A 6,465-nucleotide genomic window follows, 5' to 3' on the forward strand; every position below is an offset into this window, starting at 1 on the left:
AGAAGAAGGAAGATTTTAAAAAGATTTCGGATTTTTCCCTTATGATTCGGGATCCATCTTTGTCTTGTGTAACTAGGTCATGGCACACCCTATGTCAGCAGTAACAATTTTGAATGCAAAAACAGAGTAAATACATGATTTTTTTCTGTTGTTGCTCGGTTTTGGGGGTTTTTAAAGCTTGATAGAGCTCTGTGATGACTGCACAATAAATTTTAGGAGGTATTTCCTGTGTTAAACACCTAATTCCTGGCCATTGTTATTAACTCCTCTCGTGCTTGAAGGTAATGTTTTAACTATAGACATAGGAATACTGATTTCTGGCAAAAAAAAAAAAAAAAAAAGGCAATTTTAAGATTTTTCTTTTACGTTGTAAGTACCCACTCCATTCTGTCCTTGCTAAGTGTAGTTTTCATGTTAATGTTACCGAAGTGGTCCTTATTTCTAAGCCTTGCATGTCTATGTTCTTGTCTGTTGCTCTAAACCAATTGATGCTTTTGGAATATTTAACTTAGCAAGATACTTTAGCTCAAAGCTGCCTGAGGCTGTTTACCACCACTGAATGCTGCCCAGGTCTCCAGGAGAGCACTTTTTTTGCGCCGTGTGCTCTGTGGAAAAGCACTGCACGTCCTTTTTCTGTGTGATCTGCATCGAGCTCAGCCTTGAGCAGGACTCCTCGCTGTGTACGGTCGTTCAGCAGAGCTGCACAACGCTTCCTATAGATGCTGTACATCGCTTTTTGTTGCTTTGGTTGTTTTTTGGTTGTGTTTTTTTGTTGTTGTTGTTGTTGGTTTGGTTTTTTTGGGGTTTTTTTTTTGGTCATTTTTTGGTGTTTCTTTCATGCTAAGCCACAGCCATACAAAGCTCCGTAACCATCTCACCATGATCTGCTTTGCCTTGCAAACTGTACGGGAGGGAGACGTGGTGATACAGACCAGTTATCTATAGCTATATTTAAAAACAAAGCCAAAACAAAACAAAAAAAAGCGTAACAACATAACAACATCACCTTCAGAGCTGCATTCAACTGTGGTGCGTGGTGAGTACACCCTTCTGCCCTCAGAGGAACATACCGACCAGGCCCGTGTTACTGTCCTGGGCGAGGGATCCCAAGGGTCGTCCTGGCGGTCTCCTTCTCCTCAGACATGTCTACAAGACCTCAGGAAGGTCCTATTTTCAAGGAAGGATTTCTTTCTGTGTGGTTGTCTGCAGAACTGTCCTTTTTTGGTGTGTGTGTGTGTGTGTGTGTGGCTGTTTGGTTATTTTTTTTTGCTCCGTGAATCCATGGCAGAGGCACAAAAGGGGGGAAAAAATGTCTGCCTGCAGATTGTGAGGACTGTAGCTGGTTTTAAAAGAGGCGAAAAGGCGGTGGTAAGGTTCCCTTACATGTTTATCCGTCTAATTACAGCAGATGGAGGAGAAAAAAAAAAACCAAAAAAGGGGGAAGGGGGGGGGGGGGGGGTGAGTCGTAATGGCGGATGTCTCACTGAAAAGCACTGTAAAATCCTTCATACCGAGGCAGTGAGGTAGAGAGAGGGGGGAAAAATGAGGTCTGGAAGTAAATCCGGAGTGAGGGAGCTGCCTTCCAAGTGAGGGACCCTTGGCTGCCTGAGCGCTACAGCTGGAGAGAGCCGTGACGCAGTTGGTAATTCACAGCGCTTGTGCTTTAGTGCGGCCACCCAGACCACGAAATGGCCTCCCCGCCGAAGTCTGGTGCTTTTATTGTGTGAAAGCCTGTGGAGAAACCGCGTCCCGTGCGCCGGGAAAGGCGGCTGGTGGCTGGCAGGGCGCTCCGGGTCGCGCTCGGTGTTGTGTGAGGACGGCCGCCATCATGGCTGCTTCTTCACCGCCGCGTTCTCCTCAGCGCTGAGTCCCCCACTGCCTCCCGACGCTCCACGTCCCGCTCACTGCGGGGGAAACGGCCTTTTTTATTCCCCCACCTCCCACCCCTTTTTCCTTTCTTTCTCTTTTTTTTTTTTTTTTTTTTTTTCTTTCCCCTTCCCCCATCGCTTTGTGAGGGGTTTTGGAAGGAGAAAGAAAGCAGGGAGCGGCGCACAAGATGGCGGCGGCGGGGAGCGCCCTGCGGCAGCGGGCGGCGCGGGGCTGGCGGGACTCCAGGCGGGGGGGGGGGGGGGGGGAGGACAAAGGCAAGCGCGCATCCTGCGGGCTGGGCACCTATAAATAACGCAGCCCGCCCCTCAGCCTTCCTCCCTTCCTCCAACCGGTTTTATAAATACCAAAGGCTGAAAGCAGCCTAAATGCAGAGGGAGGAGAAAAAAAGAGGAATAAACACCACCCCCCCAACTGTAAAATGGGGGTTGGGGGGGGGGGGGGGAAGAAGGCAAGCTAATGAGCAGTTGGAGCCAACGTGCCGGGGGAGCGCTCCCCGCCGCCGTCACATGGCTCTGCGCTGTTTTTCTCCCCCCGCCGCCGGTGCGGCAGAACGGCGGCCGCCTCCGCCCGCCCGTGGCCGCGAATGGTGGGGAGGAGTCCCGCGGCCTCCCCGGCCCTCAGCCCCGGGCCCGGCTGAGCTGCTCCCTCAAATCAGATAGCAAAGCCAGGCTTCGGCGGGCGGAAGGCACACAAAGCCCACCTAGAGGGGTGCCTGGGCCAAGCCGTGCAGCCCAGCGGTGGGAGGGATGAGGTAAGTGCTGCCCGAGTCCAGTCGCGCTGCCGGGTCGGTACGCCAGCGCTGAGCTGCCCTGCGAAGGAGGTACTGTGGAAACAACGTCAGGTTATGCTCGTTTCTTTATTTTTTACTTATTCCTTCTTCCTTTCATCCCCATCCCCTGTTTGGTCTTGAAGCTGTTGTCCACACAACACAGAACACATTTCCAAAGGGAAAAAAAAGAAAAACTGGGAGGCTGGCTGCCTCCCTGCGCCCTGCCCCACCAGCAGCCATGATGGGAGCACTGCTGGAGCCCTTTCTGCCCTCACATGGAAGAGACGGTGGCGTTGGTTAAAGCAGGCAGCGATACAGTGCTCCTCTGCTGCTCCTGGGATCGTGGGACGCCTCCTGGAGCAGGATGCGATGGCCGGAGTGGTGCTGAGCTGTCCTGGGGTTTGCAGGGTTCTTAGGGCTGTGCTGCAATGTTTCAGTTGCTTGCATCATCATGAGTTAAATCAGCATGCAAAGCCATTAAAGAATTGGCTGATTGAAACAGCACCGGCCGTGAACTTGCCTGTATTTTAAGCTGATGTTTAAATAGATCTATGGATCTTAACGTCTGCATTTTAACGCTCAATTTTGGTCTGTTTAACCCCGAAGCAAACTAGCTCTGTCTAACGCAGCGCAGGCTTCGAAACAATTCAGCCAGACCATAATACCGTGGGAGCTCAGACAGCTTTGTCTGCACTCGCACCTCTCTGCACGTCTCCGCAGGACCGTGACTGCTGCTGTGTGCAATCCATCACCGCTTGGACGGTGCTGGAACACCCGGCTGCTCCTTAGCACACAGCAGGGCCCACACCAGCCAAATCCCACGGGGTAAAGCAGAGCCAGCGCTCTGCATGGGTCCTCAGCGCTTCTGGAAATGGTTGTTGTAAGTCTGAACTGAAAATTTCTGTACGTTTGTAGGGTTTCTAAATGACTGTAATGTTCAGTGCTGTTGAAAAGCAACCGAGGCGGTTGAGACCGGTTGCGCTCCCTGGAGTGGGTGGTTTAATGGTTGAACCTCCTATTTGAAAAGAGAAGCGTTCTGGTACAGCGTGCTTAAAGAACACAGAGGTCAGAGCAGACTTCCAGCCTCGGGTCAGGCTGACCCTGGTTTGCTGCCTGAGCTCTTCAGAGAAAGAAAGAGATCTTTCAGGGGAAAGGAAACAGATTTTTTCCTCCAAATGGCCCGTGGTCACTCTGTGCACATTCTTAAAGCAGTGGGGTTTGTTCTTACCCGCAGTGTCCCTCTCCTGTGTTGTTGAGTCAAAAACTCTGGCGGTAATTATTTTAGTGCCTGTTATCAATAAGAAGTTGTTTAATTTCTTTGGCAAAGTGCTGTGACTAAAGCAAATTAGATCGAGAGGCGAAGTGAAATAACAAATATGTAGTCGCTCTGCCAAACAATGACTGGGACTGTTTACAACATTTTGTTGCAGACTGGTTTGTACACAGAATCCTTTCTGTTGAAGGTCTGCATGTCACAATCTGCTGCTTGTGCAAGCATACTAGATTAGCAGATTATAAAGGACAAAAGGGACCTAGGTTTGTCTGGTTTGACTTCCTGTATGATGCAGGTCATAAGATATTTGGGAATGTGTTGCTTTTTTCTCTTTCAAGAGAATTTAACAATAGCATACCTGTATCTTAGAGAAAAGACCATGGTTGTAATTTTTAAAATGGTCTCTGAGAATAAAGTAAGAATTGGCAGACTGTTTCCATGAAAATCTACCTGGTAGATGGAATGAAGGTACCTTTTAAACTGAGCTTTGTCTGGCTTCTGCTTTCAGTTGCTGCTGCACCTCGGTCTGCTCGAGCGAATGCTCCATTCCAGGTCCTTTTCCCATGGAGCTGTGTGCAGGCTGATATCCGCAGATTCAATGCTCCCATTGCAGATCTGCAGAGCTCCCCCTCGGGCTCCAGACTCACCAACCCTATAAATATTGCTTCTCTGTCTCCAGTTTTTCACCATTTGGATCAGGGCGGAGCATTCAGCAGCGATCCCACCCGTGCCAGCAGTGTGCTGAGGTTTCTGTTACGCACCCGTGGATCATTCCCGGTGCTCAGCTGGTTTTCCTGCTCTGCCTAAAATGCCATCCAACTTGCTCCTCCCGTGGGACTGCATCTGTCTCTGAACAGCCTGACGCTTGGCTCTTAAGGGCAGTCCTTAGGCAGCATCGCTGCTTGCAGTGGCCTTATTTACACATTCTGCTGTTGATCTTCCTTGTCACCCACAGACCTGAATGGTAAATATTTTATGTTTTCTTCCAGCTCATTGACAAAGACCGTTTCTGTCTCTGCTGTAGGAGTGTCCCGGTTCCAGGTGTGTGCCTCAGTTTTGTCAACATTGAGTCAGGAGATCTGATCTACGCCATCTCCCACCACACCCATCCGCGGGAGGAAAACCCAGTGCAGGAGCTGGCGGGGAGCCATGGGGCACATTGGAACGTGTGCCTGCTCTGTATCAGACAGAGCCATTAAATAGTGTGGGGCCCAAACCAGGTAGTTACAGCGCCCATAAAAGAAAGATAACAGCTCTAAGACGCAGCAGTGACAACTGCACTTTGAGATATTCCTATTGGATGGATTTTATTCCATGTGATTATGTCGTCTTGATTTTATATTCTCATAATCGTGTAAATGCTTCACAAGGGTTGAAGTACAGCTCTCTTCTAGATGTTCTCTACCAGTGATACTCAATTTATCAGCTAACTTCAGTTTCTCTCTCAGCAGCTGAACTCACAAAACTGCTTCTCCTGCGGATTTGCAGACAAATCCCTACAGAGTCCTTCCAGTTCTTTCCCTGTTTGGCTGGGCAAGGGGACAGCACTGCCCCTGGGGGGAGCTGAGACTACCTGCCTTTCTGCCAGGGCTCAGTGCTGCCTCTGCTGCATACTCTGCTCGGCTGTTCCTTCCAGACCTAAACATGTTTGGGATTTCTTCCCCGCTGTCAAATTTGGCTGAGGTTGGAGGAAGGAGGGGAAAAATGACAGAGAACTTTTAGGAAACCAGGTTAAAAATATCAAAGGACTATTGAGCTGCAATATGCATTGGGCATTTGCCTGTTCATGTTTTTTTGGGGCTTGTTTGATTTTTTTTCTGGTGGTTTTGTTGGTTGGTTTGTTGGTTTTTTTTTTTCCTGTTTTTAACCTTTTCCTAAGTATGGCACGTCATACAGGTAAGGAATTTCTCAGCCAAATACGCATCTCCTGGCAGATTTTACCTGTGTTCCAGCATGCTGTGCAGATGCATGGGCCGTATGCACATGTGCTGTGTGTGCTGCATAATGATGGGGAGCCACCGTTCTGTTGGGTGGTTGTGCCTGAGTACAAAGAGAGATACCTTCGTATGTAACAGGGGAACAAACATTTCTTTTGTTTAAGATCCATACAAGTTTTGATGGACATGCTGGGCATTTGCCAGGGCTGTCTTTTTTCTTTTCCTTTTAAACTACATCTGTTCATTTTATTTCTGGCACTATTATGACAAAGCCACCTCTGTAATATAGGTAGCTTGTGCTTTCAGAGATCTAATCATTCTTGAGCTTCGAAAGAATAAAAAAGCTGTTTCAACATCTGAATTGCAGAATGTTTTGTGTTGCTGCTTGCCATTGAAATAGAGCTACTATTGAAATGCTGTGATCCCATCAGCATGTACAACTCATTATTGTTTACAGTACTTTCAGGCTTAAAAAATCATTAAATCAAGAAGGTTGGCAATTCTAATCAGCATTCTAAAGCTGTCAGATTGCTGGACATATCTGACATTCACTGGGCTTGCACAAAAGGACGTGAGTATAGAGTTAAGTAATCTGA

General features: G+C 48.5%; 1 long non-coding RNA gene across 1 annotated transcript; it reads left to right on the forward strand.

Moving 5' to 3' along the window:
• The first annotated feature begins 2,155 nt into the window (after positions 1–2,155).
• Positions 2,156–6,230, forward strand: LOC122165617. The gene is made up of 2 exons (XR_006170567.1): positions 2,156–2,641; positions 4,922–6,230. It is a non-coding gene; the product is annotated as an uncharacterized LOC122165617 (long non-coding RNA).
• The last annotated feature ends 235 nt before the right edge of the window (positions 6,231–6,465 follow it).

The sequence above is a fragment of the Centrocercus urophasianus genome, unplaced genomic scaffold, assembly GCF_019232065.1.
Source record: "Centrocercus urophasianus isolate 14NV4802_14NV808 unplaced genomic scaffold, USGS_Curo_1.0 seq_30, whole genome shotgun sequence".
NCBI lineage: Eukaryota > Metazoa > Chordata > Aves > Galliformes > Phasianidae > Centrocercus > Centrocercus urophasianus.